The sequence below is a fragment of the Coccinella septempunctata genome, chromosome 1 (genome assembly GCF_907165205.1).
Source record: "Coccinella septempunctata chromosome 1, icCocSept1.1, whole genome shotgun sequence".
Lineage (NCBI taxonomy): Eukaryota > Metazoa > Arthropoda > Insecta > Coleoptera > Coccinellidae > Coccinella > Coccinella septempunctata.
Window position 1 is genome coordinate 3,189,534 of NC_058189.1, and position 17,216 is coordinate 3,206,749.

General features: G+C 34.2%; 1 protein-coding gene across 1 annotated transcript in view; it reads left to right on the forward strand.

Moving 5' to 3' along the window:
• The window catches only part of LOC123322580 (kalirin), a 247,743-nt gene that overhangs the window by 152,314 nt on the left and 78,213 nt on the right, over positions 1-17,216 (forward strand). The gene's annotated exons all lie outside the window — the stretch shown is intronic.

Genomic DNA, 17,216 nt, shown 5'->3' on the forward strand with positions numbered 1-17,216 from the left:
TGAAGAAAGTGGAATTTGTAGGTGGAATTTTGATTCACGTCTGAACAAAATGACTGAATGAAAAAATTCTTCATTTTTTTAATCAAATGCTCCAGAATCGCCATGATAACATCAAAATTCAATTTCCCGAATTATACAAATTCTAATGGAAATAAGACATGCTCTAGAAATGATGTATGTAAATGAATATTTTCATCAAATTACGATTCTGTTATTTAGTAGACTGCGAAATAATTTTAAATATGTGGCTTATGAAACATTTTTCTATTTTCACACGACTTTGGAAGGGCTCATTGAAAAGCAGCTGTTAATTGGACGTAGACCTAACTCTGTCGAGCCAAAGTTGAATATTTTCTATACTTACAACAGAGCGTCCTTCGGACGTCTACATTCATGTAACTATGAAATTCACGTTGTTCGTCACGTGATTATGACGATCGTCCGAAAAAGTATTCATTATTTTCAATCAATTAAAACGGTCTTTGTTCGAATCATTGCATACCACTCACTGACTTAATTCCGAATCGTGATCAAGTTTTGAACTTAGTTATCCATACTGTAATTATAAAATACTGTAACAAGTATTGGATATCGATGTCAATGATAAATATCCAGCTCAACTTTCGACAAGAGTGAGTCCAGCAGCCTTTCATTCGTTGTTGAAATAATGTGGCCAAGACTTGATGAAAATCCAGAACTGAATTACATGATTTTCACTAACATGTATTTTTTAGCCACTACACGTGTTTCGCTATCACATCACATCAAATTTTTCGAACACAAGATATCACCCACGTCTTCCAGTTTTCTCATTATAAACATTACGTACCATCAAAATACCAAAAATTCAAAGAACCCAACGTAATATAAAAGTGGTCTTCACATTTTTTCGTTTAATAAAAAAATAAAATAAAGAATATCTGTGAAATTAGAAAAATTGGGTACTTTGACCGATACCACTCTCTTTTTAAAATATCCACAGGCAAGTAGACACAGATTTAGCTAGTTATTCTGCAGGTAAATCATAGCTCATTATGAAATCTTAAAATGGCTGTATCTTTTCATCATGGCGAATCAGAAAAAATAGCATGGGAAAAACTTGTTTCTTTTGACCTCAAGTATCTACTGTTTGAATATTTGTACGGGTCAAATACTCACCCTGTATACTATAATATATATACCCATATATATTCAATGGTAGAATTGATAACTGAGTACCAACTGTACAGAATAGATCATAAACGTTCAAAATTATTTTGCTTAATAGACAAACTGTTCTTGAGCGCTCAATGAATTGAGTAGGTGGATCTGTTTTTTAAATTAATACATATTTTCTATTCCATCGTAGCTTTCTATGCATAGTCTATTAGATGAATACCCGAATCACAAACTAGAGTTCAATAAAAAGAACATATTAGTAAAGCAGATTTGAGGTCTATTCGTTAGATTTATTGCTCATTTTCGAATTTATGCGATGATATATTTTATCGCTTCCATATACCCTACTGGAATGAAAAATTAATGGTCGTTCTGCTGGCAGATTTTATTTCCTATTTCTGCGCTATTATTGGCTGTCAAGATTTAACGATATGTTTTTAGAATTTTTCAATAACAATTCAATTCGGACAGTTTTTAGAATCCAATAAGAGTTGAATTAAAAATTAATTCGACTTCCAAAACGAAACGTTTGTAGATGCAACATTTAACAATCATCTTATCCTCATGAATAAGTACATAACAATTGAACTGTCAGTTTGCCTTGTCTTTTTGTAAATATAATGTCGAGGAGAAAAACTACTTATTTTATTATGCAAAAAAATCGATATGGATGGACCTTTCGTTGCTGAGGATTATTTGGTTATTGATGGTATTTTTTGGCAACACTTTTTACTATATTGATGAAATGGTTAGACATTTGAATTGGATTTTTTACTTTTTTTATGTATTTTGAGTTCTGAGGAATAGACTTTGAAAGTGATTCATCTTTTTGAAGTATTATCAAAGACAAATTGAATTCTTCCTGAATGGGAGTATACTAGGTCTCCAACTGTCTTTAAAAATGAGACCATAACAAATGAGATAGTCACATTCCATGGGACTTGTTTTGTCAATTTGTACACAACTAATGAAGATGTAAGTTTCAAATGACGTAGTTTTGTTTTTTATGTCTTTGAGGCTGCACGTTTTTTCAGCCCTTCTGTTTGTTCTTTTTATGGTATATTTCAGCGTCCTGATGAAGAAGCCAAAATAGCTTCGAAATATAGACGTATTTTTAAAATGGTTGTTTGAATCAAATAGCCCCCTTTGCCAAGAACCCAAATAAAGTTTCAAGTTATCTAAGTCGGCAAAACTCCACGAACATATCTATAACATTTGAATTGATTTTGGTTATTGTGGTTTTAATTTCAGAAAATTTATCACTTACGACTCCACTAAAAAAGTATACGTCATCGAGCCCAAAATACATGAAAATAATAAAAATTCGAAATAAGTTCAACCCTCTCATATCTAAGTGCTCGATGGGTTAGGAGAATGATTCAAACTTTGCCGAAGTTAATTCAATAAAAAAAATCATACATGTATATAAAGTTAAAACCAACATAACCTAGAAATTTTCCGGAAAAAGTGGACTACTTCAAAAAGCCACAGAGATTATGATAATTGGGGTATTTCCTTAGAATATAGAATAACAGGAAGGAGCATATTGCTCATTTCAATTTGACCGGAATAGAGGAGAAATATGGCCGACATATATTTCCTATTCAACAGTGGCGTAGGACAATGAAGTTTCCAAAAAACTAACTTCAATAGTCAGTTGATTCTGATTTATCTAAAAAATTATGAAAGTACTAACGTAAAGTCAGAAGCTTTTTCAAGCTCGTTCAAATTGATAATCAAAGCGTAAATTCACCCCGCCTAACACTACTTGGCTATATACTTAATGGTATTAAGGTCTAAGACTCAACATCACCTACGCCCATGGAGTGTTGTTGTCAAAATGAAGTTTAAACATCACTTTATTTATTTGGCCACAGATAACAGAATCATTTGACTTCCAAGTCTGCCACTTTTCAAATCAAAATTTGGAAGACCAATATGGCCGTTTCCGTCGCACAATTCCCGTCACATTTATTCGAAAAAGCTCCTTCCTGATATTCTATGTTCTAAGGGTATTTCGAAAACATAATTTTATGTAATTTGTCGATCGTATTCCTTCAACTAAATGACTATCAATAATTTTATGTAGTTTCAGAATATGATATAGAAATTGGGTATTCTTAATTGAAAAAGCAGAGGGTTTCGTGTTTTACCACTTTCGGACCATCCTATAAACACAAGAATAATTTTTGCTTATGCACTAAGTAAGAGTCGATTCCGTCGAAGTTTTAATAAATTTCTATCCCAAAAGAGTTATCATCATTCGATCACTGCTCACCCTGTATAATAAAAATGGATAAATTTCCGAAAATTTTCCATTGTGTGGACTTGCAAAAAAATTCGTGAAGAAATGTGAAAAAAATTACTCAGTTTCCGTGGAGTTGTGAGCCTTTACTATTATTTTATGAGAGTTGCGTTGAAAATAATGCACATCGATAAAAAAAAACGTCACCCTGAGATATTTCAGATAACAGGTAAACAGAGAAATGAGGTCAACAAAACAAACGTCCTCTCAGACCTGATCGAATGTAGGACTCAACGACTTTTATTCAAGGAATAAAATTAGATATGTAATTCTTGGCGAAAACCGAAATGGAATACAGAAATATTTTATTTACCGTTCCCAGGATGTGCAATATTCCGAAATCGATAAACTACATTCATTCAAAGCTTACATAACAAACAGTCCCCTTTGATGTCTGTTCCGTTTCGATTCGATTTAGGCGGTGAGAGATAAGACAAACTAACAATTCGATTTCCATGGGCGAGCTGGTGTTTACGTGTATTTTCTATATTTTATCTCACCTTCACCGTGGAAATTTATGAACGTCAACTTTGTGGAAAGTTCAACCTTCTATTCGAATCTTTTTTCTAAAAATATGTTTTCGTAGTGGGGCACGTGCAACAAACGATCCAGTTCAGATTTCCTGTTTGAGTTCCTTATTCTCAACAATGATCCATTATCTCTAATAATAAACCGCAAGTTTACGTGTTGGATCAGGTATATTCGGAAAAACGGTCCTGTCTTTTTTGGGAATAATGGAGATGAATTGATGGAGTCTCATCTCCGAGTATATTGCAGAAGTAGCAGGGGCCATTTCAAAGATTTCATACAAACCACACAACGAATCACCTAGAAATACATCAAGAATCGACAAAATTCTACCATACAGGGTGAGTCAAAGACTTTGCAAATATTTTAACTGTAAATTCTTGAGGACAAAAGAAACACTTTTTCGCTCTACCATTTTTTCCGAATCGGCTCGGTTCAAAAGATACAGGGTGTTGAAAAACCATAAAAAATGTTATTTTTAGTTCTATCCCACAAACGGTTTTATCCAATGAAATGAATTTCGGAATATAGTTCTTCATTTATTTGATGAATCTAGACTAAACACTAGATATTACCCACGTCTTCCAATTTTCTCATTATGACCATTACGTACCATAAAAATACCAAAAATTCACAGAACCCAACTCTTGAAAGTTGGTCGCTATTTGATGAATATTTGAATTTTTTGAAAAATAAAAGTATACTTCATATTTTCTTGTAAGATGCGCCGTTTTCGAGTAATTTTATGTTCAAAAATAAAAAAATATTCAGAAATTAAGGTTCTCTGGTCGAATGCAACTCTGTTCAAAAGATCCACAGATGCGTAGTATCATAGAATTAGCTTGTAATTTTCTTTCTCCAGGGGTGGCACAGCTCATTATGAAAACTTAAAATAGCCACATCAGGGTATAGAAAAAAAGTGTTTCTTTCGACCTCAAAAATCTACTGTTAAAATATTTGTACGAGTCAAAGACTCATCCTGTATGTTTATGTCTGACTTGAATTCGTTTGTTCCTTTTGAAGTAAGTCAATTTACTGTAAATAATAAGAGGCCATGAGTATTCCATAATTCTGAATACATTTTTTGGTGAAAGTGACTGTAAATTCCTATGGCGAATGGATATTCTGAATGCTCATAACTTTATCATGGTAATAATCGATATTTATTTTCGATTGAGAACAAATCCGTCAAGCAAAATGCTGATTCCTAATTCTATCTCTGGCATTAGGTATTCAACCGAAAAGTTGTTTAAAATTCAATAAAAAAAATATTTTCAAGATATTCAACACTGCTGAAACTCAAAAATATATTCTGTCAAGAAATACCGGCAAATGATCATTTGCATAGCCAGATTGACAAATTCTTTTTGTTTTTGAGTTGGCACAACGCAGAACTGTCCTGTGTAGGCTCTATACGCACTAAGAAGATATCAAGATCTACCTGAAACTCACTTGAATGTTCAAAAAATCATACCGTCATTCTACTTCATCAAAAATTGGTTGACTGTCACAGTCCACATTCTAGATGTGCTGAAAGATTTTCCTCATTCTGGTAAGCCATCACTCAACCTAAGAGTACTAAAGCTCGTAAGGGAATTAGTTATTTTCCTAACAAGTGAGAAAAATTTAACTTTTCCGCACGGGACTGCAATGTCAACGCCTTGCGTTTTCACCATTCTTACCTGTTTTTCCCCAATTAACATCCGAAAATATCACTTTACCGCACAAGTGCGGTTAAAAACGCCTGAATTATTTGTGTCTCAGAAATAAACTCGTAACATTCTATACGGTTTTTTAATGTTCCTCAAAATCTTACTAAATGTCATGCTAGAACGAATCAATGCTGGCCTCACCCTCAAATGATTTTTTAAACGCTATATGTTGAAATATTTCATGAGCTGGAATTTGCAGGCATATTAAATATACATAACGGTATACGTTATGGTTTTGCATAAATGCATGTATACGTTCATTTACTTTTCGCAGCATTATAAGGTATGTTAATACAATGTGCCAAAATTAACATACAGCTCACAGATTAACCACTATACCGAAAAACAAATTTATAATTTTTATTGAGTGTTATTCTAGAAATATAAAATCTGAATTCCACGAGCACGAGTACCTATAGCTTCAATGTTCTTTTATTACAATTCAAGCACACCATAGAAGTACTCCATATACAGAATGAATAAAATTAAAGCACAAAATCTTCAATATTTACTATAAATGTGGGAAGAGCTCAATTTTTTTCTCAAATTACGCAATTTTACATATAATTGAGTTGTTGGTCATGTGCCTACCCTCTACGAGGGGTGGGGAATAGACCAAGTGCGGTAAAGTGATACTTTTGAAATTGAGTGCGAAAAGTGAAAAGAAATGCATTGTAGTAGAAAAATATTTTTATATCTCACGATCAACTCGTACTATTCTAAACGATTCTTGAATTTTCCTGAAAATCTTAATTGCCTAAATGTCGTTGAAGAGAGAGAGAGAGAGAGTTGGTGTAAAACGCATTTGCAAGAATTGTTTTCATAGCTCAAGGCAAACATCAGCTACATATTACAATTTACATCGACATATAACAATTCAAGCTTCATAAATAAAAAGACATGGTAAAATGAAGTAATTCTGTTGAATATCTTAGCATTAATTTTAACAGAGAGGTGACACAGTGAATAAAGAATGATAACTGATTGTTATGCGGTGTTTGAGGAATCAATATCGATGAAAAAACCAAATCTCTGAAAAAAACTATACCATCTCGAAATAAAATTATCGATATATAAAAACATCGCATTCTATCATCATACATTTTTTTTATATAAAATACAATTTGACTTTTTACAATATTCTTATATTTTTTTTTCGAAACCTTGCGATGTATGTTGTAACGGAATCCAAAAATAATAGTTTTAAAATCCTTTTTTCTGGAAAACAGTTCTTGTTGCTCCAACTGTAGTAGAAAAAATTCGTTCGATGAAAAATTGCGTTCTTATAAAATCCCCATAGTCTTCGTATCTTTCCACATGTAGATAGGATTTTCTATGATCTAAGCTCAAGCTGAACCGAGATATACTTGGGTTTCAACTTCCCAGCTGATAGTAGTTGATGAACAGAACAGGATGACTGAAGTTTATGTCATTGTGCACCAAAGTCTTATGGTATTTCCATATATCAAAGGTGGTTTTATCTTCTATGATTCATCGGATGAATCGGATTTATTTCTATATTTATTTCTTGCGAATTCGTTTCAATACTTCGAAGTGCAATAACTTTATCCTATAGTTTCATACATTAGTATGTAGTATGGGTGAAAGTGGTGGAATTTAAAGTAAGGATTAACTGCAACACAATACGAAGGCATTAAATTAAATGGACATTAACTGTTTGAAATACACTTCTCATCACTGAACTTCCATCAATTTATTTCAGTATTATTCGCTTTAAGATGTTCATTTTGATCAGATACCAGAGTCTGTTCAGTTGATATTCTTGTTTTTTTTTTTCAGAAGAGAATCAAGAATTTCATAGAAAAAAAAATTGTGATTTGAAAACAAGAGAAATTCTAGATTCAAATTACACAGGAATAAAATAAATGAAGATAAAATAACAAGATGTTATAAATAGTATAAGCTCTGCAGACTATGAGTGGATCTCAATTTATCAGAATTCACCGCGTAAACATTTCAGACAGCTCCATTTGAAAGTTCACGAATTCGGATTGTAAGCGTAAAAAGTCCGGACCTGCATAACGATCGATATCAATTTATCTCCAATTTTCTGGTCGGAACAATGAATTATTATCACACGTCACCCTCGGATGTCTGCTCTCTCACGACATTTTTTTTTTCTGAATACTTTTTATTGGAAATCAATACGTGACATGTCGCTTCGCGTAATTAAAGGTGAGTGAAACACAATCTAGGGGTCTTATCCACGAGCTTTTGAAGCCAGCTGCATTGAAATTGATTCCTATTTTTTCAAATTAATGAATTCAGTATAGCTTACGAGGATATATTGAAAAATTCTTAGCCTACTATAGAACCAAACAAAATTTCAATGTCAAAATATTTTATTACTCAACATATTCTCCTCTTAATTGGATACATTTATTACAGCGAACCTGCAACGTCTCTAGTCCTTTCAAAACCTCCACAGCTTTTATTACCTCCTCGTTGAAAGAAAATTTACGACCTTTTAAACTTTTTTTCACTTGAGGAAAGAGATGATAGTCGGATGGAGCCAAATCTGGTGAATAAAGGGGTTGTTCTAGTAATTCAAACCCTAAATCACGAATTTTCCGCATGGCAACATGAGATTTGTGTGCAGGGGCGTTGTCCTGTGAAAACAAAACACCTTTGGATAGCTTTCCGCGTCTTTTCTCTTTAATTTTTTCTCGCAGAGTGGTCAGTAATGTCGAATAGTAACCTCCGTTTATTTGTTCTACCATTATCTAAAAAATCAATCATGAATACTCCATGGCTATCCCAAAAAACAGAGTCAAGAACTTTTCTAGCAGATTTTTGAACACGAATCTTCTTAGATCTTGGAGAACCAGAGTGTCGCCATTCCATCGATTGTTGCTTTGTTTCTGGATCGTAGAAATGTACCCAAGTCTCATTCATAGTAACAATTCGGTTCAAGAAGTCTACATCGTTTTCAAATCGAGCACAGATCGAACGCGATGCTTCTACCCTTTCACGCTTTTAGTCAACATTCAAACATTTGGGGATCCATTTTGCAGCAATTTTTCTCGTGTCCAAATTGACGTGAACTATATGATGAACGCGTTCGTATGAAATATTCAGTGCTTCAGATATCCGTTTTAGCCCAATTCGACGGTCTGATAAAATCATGTCATGAACTGCATCGATATTTTCGGGGACTGACACAGAAACTGGCCTTCTCGATCGGTCATCATATTCAATGAAAAATTTTCCTCGATTTTTTGTGCTAGGGTGGAAGCATCCAATTTTTCAAATAAAATCGTCTTTTCAATGCACACTCTTAAATGATAATATTCAAAGCCTTAATAGAAATTTATGGTGGAAAATAAAAAAAGGGTTGTCGATTGCACTTTTCTGTAGCTATGGGAGTGAGTAAAAAATTGAGCTGTAGGTGTTTGTCTATTTGAGAAATACTACTACAAAATTACATCTATGTCCCTCTTTGAACAAAAATTGAATAAATCCATAATCAAGTCTTCATCTTTGAAGCAACGTAACTCTTCAACTGTGTGTTTCTGGACATGATTCTATAGGAACATTTCGTCTTCTTTTGAAGTTCTGAACCTATACCGAATTTTATTTCCATTAATCCTGGGACAACCTGTATATTTATTAAATAAACCTCCCTCCATTCCTTTCTTGTTTGGCCAAACACAGTCTAACCTCATTGAACTGATTGTTATTCGAAAAGCGATTACCTAATTATATTATCTACACATTTAACAGCCTGCTTTGCCATATTCCATATTCATTCTTGTCCTACCCCTTCCACTTTTTCCCGACTCTTCGATTACCCCCGATTGCTTAATTAAGGAGCAGGGTAGCGATATCGAATTTTGTCTACATGCAATTAAGGCACTATATCACGCGTAGGGGTGTAACTAGGGTGGGTAGGTTAGATGCAAAGCTTTTCTATTTGTATTCACAGTATGTTTAGGTCGTTGATCACCGTGAAGAGGGTAAGAGAGAAACAAGGAGATGCGAGTAATGAATGTTTCTACTATAAACCATTCACTAGTTTTACAAAGGATACGGTTTGAGATAAGTTTGTGCAGTCAGCATTCTGTTATGGAATGAGCTTATATCATGCTTTCTATGATGACATTCCCATGAGATTTATTTTTAATTGATTCTGCATGCCTTGACGACAGAATATTCCCAGGACAATCTTCAACTTCTTGCTTGTAGGGATATAGGGTTATTCACAAGAATCGAAATTAACATGGCACCCGCTGATACAAAATCAACAAATGTTACAGTCTGAACCGAGCTAGGAACACACCATCGCTCAACTTATCAACAAGATACCACCTCGTCGAGAAAGAGTGGATAATGGCTATGGTTTCGGTCTCATTTGACCTCATCAGAGCAACACAACTCGATTCCCGAAAACATTGGAATGAATCGATGCCTCTTAATTCGATATAAGAATATGCTATGAGGCAGAAATACACCCCAGCGACACCTGACAGAAAACGAGGCGATGTCTCTTCACGATTATAAATAAAACTTTCAAGAATTTTAGACCTCATTGGGAGGCACAGTGAGATTATGTTATCTCATCATCTCATCATAACTGTACTTAGTGTGTCCAGATTAAAGAAATGACAGCTAGAAATTGCCGGCGCATTCGCCATTTTGTAACAAACACTGTTATCATGGACATATACACACTATATTTAAATATCCATACGAAAAATTCACAGAAAGGCGAAAATGAGGAAGTCTTTATCGAAGACTTAGAAAGTATTGTGTTCGTAGTTATTGCATTAGGTTATTTATCATTCTGAACAATGCAAATTTTCTATGAAAATTTTTGTTTGAATCGATCAGATGCTGCATTCTAAGAATGCCACTTCGAAAACAGTAACATTTTTCGAGGAATTCCTCAATTCACTATTGAATTAATATTTGGAAATTTCCCAGCTTGACAGCGAGCGAATTTTTTCATGATTTGATAACATCAACAATTTATGCTGAAGTAACCAGTTTTGAATTATGAGCGCATAAACTTTATACTCTTGGGAATTCAGCATAAACTCTTTAATTTCTACTGAACATCCTTCAAGCTTGAATTGAAATCGGGAAACTTTTCCTGATCCGGAACTTTTCTGACTTGCTTCATTCTCAAGTAGTTGTACAAATTGATGAGACAAAAACAGACAAATCCATGATATATCTGATTATGATTATTATCTTCTTTCAGAAAAACTTCTACTTAAAAAAAAGTTTTCTATGTCGGACCAAACAAATCATAAACGAGAAGAAATCTATAATAGTATCTAAGAGAATTTTTAACATCAAACAACTAACTCTAACTCTTGTTAGAGTCACTGTATTCAAATCTAGATTGCAGCGACATGATGATGACAGTTCGAACAAAATTGTTAATAGAGTCATTGTGATTTTTGAAGAGGATTTTGAGATTTTCGTCAAATAAATCCTTTTTTCTCAGTTGATCGTTGATTTTTCTCAATTTTGAAGCTAGGTCGCCGAAACTGGATTCAAGTGTGTTAATTATTATCAATTTTGGTTCAATAAATGTCATGAAGTAATGAAGTATTATCTAGTATTTATGAAAAAAAGTCCGACTATGTTCTGAATCAGCTGATAAAGCAAAGCAATATTTTTTTAATTCGAACTTCTTGGCTCTTTACATGATCATAATAGAACAGTGACGGCTCGTGCCCATAAGGTGTGGGTCGGCCCGACCCAGGATATACAGGGAATATCCTGGAATAAAATTAGTATCTATTTTTTCAACCAATAACTGGAAATGAAAACGTGGAATATTCAATTTTATGTCCCGAAAATAAGTGCAATCAGAACTCAATTGACATGTTTTTCAGCATCTTAATGTTAAGTTATTGGTTGAGAAACTATTAATAGATAGAAGAAGAAGTTAATTGAAAAGCAATTGGTGGGTTTCAGCGTCTTCACTTTGAGTGGTTGATCAATATTGAAGAAACATTAATTTTATTCCAGACTGCAGATATAATCTGATTTTCTTTATACAACCGCAGTGTATAAAAGTTTAGGCTTGTTTTTGGAGAAAGAATGTACTACACTTCTTTGTTTTTGCCAATCTTTTCAATAATAGTTTTATTCTTCTTCGGGGTCTTTCTGTAAATACCGATAACAAATTTAATACAACACAAAACTTCAACGTCAATACGAATCAAAATTTTAACACATCTCCAATTTTGATTTTGAGTGATAATGTAATAATTTTTTCTTTCTTTATTTCACCATTCCTCCTTCTACTATCACATGATCTTGTGACAGGGTACAAAGTTTGTTTCGATTTGCTACCACTCCAATTATTCAACAATCCAAGAAATTTAGAATCCACTCAGATTATCAAAATTTACGAAATGAATCGAAGAAAACTGATAAACACGTACGTGTACCCCTTTCTCTTATTCTACGACACTGACCTAATTCAATTCAATATGGGAACAGCCATGCGGATGCCATTCTTATATCCCCACTCCGAGGCTCGGCCGGCCGATCTACGCGTATTCAATTCAAGAAGCTTCGAAATCACCGTGCCCTTATGAATTCACTAGGAATTACAAATTTTTGTGGTCAAAAAATCACTAAAGTACTTTTATTCCGTACGAATACCCTTTTTCAAAAATCAACTATTCATTTAATAAACAAAAAATCTAACTCTCACTATAATTAGGGATATATTTTCATTGACTAAACTACTCTTAAACGGTACGAATACGCTCTTTTCTAAAATAGACATAATATTTAATGATTAACTATTCATTTGATGATATAATATCTTGCAATAGAGTCAATAGAAAATGAGGAAATCTAGAAATATGAAAACTAAACGCCCAAACCATAGCAAGGTAGGCCCAACTCGTGCTGGCCGACCGTGTATGTATCTAGCAGCGACGTAATACGATGTTCAACTTGGTGATAACTGCGTGCGACGTAGGTGCTGTACGGTACCATAACTTGAAGCGTTTCGCTAGGCTCCTGCGGCTGGCCGATCTAGCGTGTTTAGCGTAAGGAAAGAGAACTTCGAAATAAAGTAATTCAGGGCGACTGGGGCGTCATGTTGATCGAATCAAGTTGTAGTACGTTATACTAGGGAATTAATCGAGATTTGAATATCGAAATTGATCATTTGGAATAAGTTTCGAAGAATAAAATAATTATAATTATTTTCTATTTCTCGATTATTTTTGGGTCGGCCCGGCCGACCCTGCATACCCTGACGAGCCGTCATTGTAATAGAAGGAAATTGATTATATGAGAGCCATAACTATGATAATCTCATTATATGCAATGGCCAAAATTGAAACATTGATGCTAAGAATTTGAACTGGAAATCAGAAATGAATTTCTAAATGAAGTTTGTGTGAATGTTGTCGAAATATGTACATCAACTTACTAGATGTAAAAGTCCTCTGTGTGAGAAACAGATGTGTTGTTTGTGTAGATCCTTTCATTTTGAGGTTGATTCACCACCTATACTTCGTAACTACATAATTTGAAATGTACAAAAACTTTAACATGCCATGAGGACAAGATACATATGTCCTTAAATATTGACTAAACGTTCATTTCATCGTGGAAAATAGTGAAAACTGACATCTTTAGAGGGGTCTACACCGTTATAGTGGTCAGTTCAAAAAGAGACATCGAATATCTTACGTCAGAAACCAATAATTTATATGGGGTTTTCATTAAACTTCAATTCAATCAGTTAGTCACCTCGGAAAGTCAGAAATTTTTTTATTCGTCAAACGGAAAAAATTTTTTTTCATTGAAGAACAAATATTCATTCATGTTATTAACTTTCCGAGGTGCAATTATCTCTTCTATGAATTTCCACATGAAGAAATTTCCCGAAAAGTCAAGCCATTGGCTACAATTCGTATCCTGGTGGAATTGAAAAAAGACGTTCGTTAAGTGCTTTCATCTTTTCTACCAAAGTGGAAACTATTGTAATATTCGTAACATCTACTTATCGCTCAAGTGTTATGACAACACCCCACATTTATTTGGTAGTTCCCCCTTTACGCCTTATACAGATGGCGAGAAAGTCCCGTGGTATAAACTCCTCTTAACAAGAAAGTCGTATTCGATCAAACGATCCAAATAATGAAAACTTCACTAAGCTTCCCTACATATCGAGAGGTAGATGACAATATTTTTAACAGATATATTTTTTATGAAAACTCTTATGGAAACACCAAAAACCTTTCCGTTCCTCGATGTAAACAAACAGAAGTGTATTTACTTTTTATTCACAAAAATTGACACCAGCAGGCGTATCACTTGTTTGGAATTCCCAATTATCAGAAAGCTCTTCTACAGAAGCCCTAAGATAAGATAATTATAGCAGATTAAATTCAGCTTGGAAGAAATAAATAGATCAAAATATAGTATATAACATTTGAGCCAGTAAAACCCGTTACCTTGCGTGTATTGTTTTATATTTTATTTGTTGCTCATTTGTAAAAAGGTTAGATAAATTCCAAAAAAATGTCTGTTTATTTTTTTTTACATTTGTTTTGGCGAAAGCGAAAATGAATGTACCAAAAGAAATTATTGAGGCAGCCAGCAGTGTAGCTTCAAGTTTATTACCTGAAAACCTGCTTCAAGGTACGAGCGAGAATACAACGACTTCAAAAAGTGGCAAAACAAAAATAGTGTGATTGGGGTAACTGAAGATGTTTTGTTGGTCTACTTGAATCAACTATCAGCTAGATTCAGCCCTAATACTTTATGGGCAAAATGGTCTATGCTGAAAAGTTGCTTGGAAATGAAAGAAAATGCCCCCGTTCGCAGGTTTGTTTTCCTTAAAAAATTTATTGAAAAATATGACGTTTAGTTGTCATTTGCAGATTTCAAAAGGTAATAGCGTTTCTGAAACGAAAAAATGAGCGTTATACGCCAAAAAAGGCCAAGGTATTAAGTAAAGAAGAGGCTGAACAATTTCTTTTACATGCTCCTGATGACCAGTGGTTGCTGGCGAAAATTGTAACAATATTTGGGATTTTTGGATGTTGTCGATGTGACGAAATTCTCTCCTTAAACATGAATGATGTAGAAGATATGGGAAAATACGTTATTGTGACACTGCGGCAAACAAAAAATTTAACAACAAGAAGATTCACCATAACCGATGATGGCTGCAGCTTCAAGCCCTGCATGTTATACAGAAAATATGTAAATCTTCGGCCTCCTGGAACAGAAAGCCTAAGATTTTTTTTTGACATACCGACATGGAAAGTGCATTTCCCTTAATGCTGGCCAGCACACTATTGGTGGTGTTCCAAAGCAAACAGCGAAATATTTAGGTTTAAAAGACCCAGAGTTATACACCGGCCACTTTTTTCGCAGAACTGGAGCCACTATGGTTGCGGATTCGGGTGGAAATATTTTAGCACTAAAGCGTGCAGGAGGGTGGAAGAGCACCGAAATTGCGATGAGTTATGTCGATGATTCGGTCAACAAAAAAATCGAAATGTCTAGCAAATTATTTGGTAGTAGGGAGAGTACAAATGTTCTGCAGTCCTCGAGTTCAGCAGTTTCTGAGTCAACAGATGGTTAATCATCATCAGTATCAACTCTTTCATCGTCAAAAATCTGTGTTACTGGAAATAACAATTGTACCATGATTTTTAACATATATGACGATAAAACAAAATTTTCTAATGTAAATAATACTACTAACCAGGCCCGGATCTACGATTTTTTCTGACCGGGGCAAATATTCATGATGGCGCCCCCCCCCTCCCTTCTAAGGTTCGTAGGAAAAATCTAATTGCATATTCGTCATCACTTTCAACCCGAGTTATTTTTTTCACTAGTTCGAGGTCGTATAGATTACGAATATGCAATTAGATTTTTCCTAAGATGAGTACTTTGGGAAAAAATCACTCATATTTTTTCCCATTGTTCCATTAAAAGTTATTCTTTTCCCAAAATACTCCCAAAAATTGCATAAATAAAAAAAAATTAAAAAGTTTGTATTTACAAGAATGTCGTTTGCAACCCGCCATCGTCTATCGTTTTTACCCGCGCTTCATGAACGAAATTATTCCGAACAAAAATTAATTTTTTTAACTACATATATCGATCCGGATCATTTTACATATTAATTCAAGGTAGATCACGAATATGCAATTAGATTTTTGGAGGATCAGTATTTTGAGGAATAAATCACTTTAAGTGCAAAATTTCGGAAATATTGGTCAACTTTGAGGAGCTGTAGCAGCTAGAAAAAAGGCACTAGTCATATGCTGTTTTTTTGGTGATGAATTGGTTCTTTGCAAATATAAAAATCCACATTTCATTCATCTATCTCGAACGGTTCAAATTTTATGAATTTTTCCGCGAAGGTCCAAAATTTCCGATTTTCCATCTACCAAAACTTGAAAAGTAATTTTTTTTTTTAATATCTGTTTGCATATTCGTGTTTAACGCCCTCGAATTAGTGTACAGAATGAATTCGGTTTTGATCGGAGACCAAAAATATTCTTCAGAAAACCGCCCACTTTGTATATATTTCATTTTGTGAAAACATTAAAAAAAAACTCAATTTCGTGAAACTTTTGTATAAAACATTTTTTTGTACCTCTCTTAGCAACAAAGTTAAAGGGGGGCTCAAATTATGGTGAAAAGCTCGGTAGGTACCTACATCTATGGAAAATTTGAAAAAATTTCGATCTTACCGATTTCCACCATAATTGGTGTTTCACTAAAGCATAGATTACGAATATGCAAACAGAATTATGCTGAAAGGATTAGTTTTTATGATATGGTCTATAGAAAATCGGAAATTTTGGCCCTTAGTTCCAGATGAGAAGGCGATGAGTCGGCAATTCCCCAGGCAAAGAAATTACTGCTTGCGACGCAATGTAAACATATCAGATCTTTCAACCTATTTCACCCAAGTGTGGCGGTCATTCGTAGATGACTGAATAATATGCAGTTAATTTATCCCTCATAGATTTTAAAGATTTTAGGCATAGTGATGGTTTATCATGTTTCCATTCTACAGTTACCATTTTAGCACTAGAAAATTAATTTTTTCCGAGAAAATCAAAAGTAAAAAAATTTTAACCTCTGGTTGATTTTGGCGCCCCCTTAGGCTGGCGCCCGGGGCAAGCGCCCCGCTTGCCCCCCCCTAGATCCGGGCCTGCTACTAACTTATAAAAATTTTGCAAGTTAACTGTCAGTTTTACAAGTTAGTGACTTGATAAAATAAACTTTCTTGATTAATATTGTGTTTTTGGAAACTGACGTTTACAAATGAGAAACAAATAAAAATATTAACCCTCGTATTATATCTAAGAGCTTTTTCGAGTTCAGTTTACGCGCGGGATGGACACTCGAGACGTTCCGACTTGTCCATCACCCCTAATTGACGTGCTTCCGAAAGATCGATGGCTCCGTCTTCCGCATCGACGATATTGTCATCCGTATCAATTACGCGTCGTTCATGAAGTCGATGGAAAAATCAA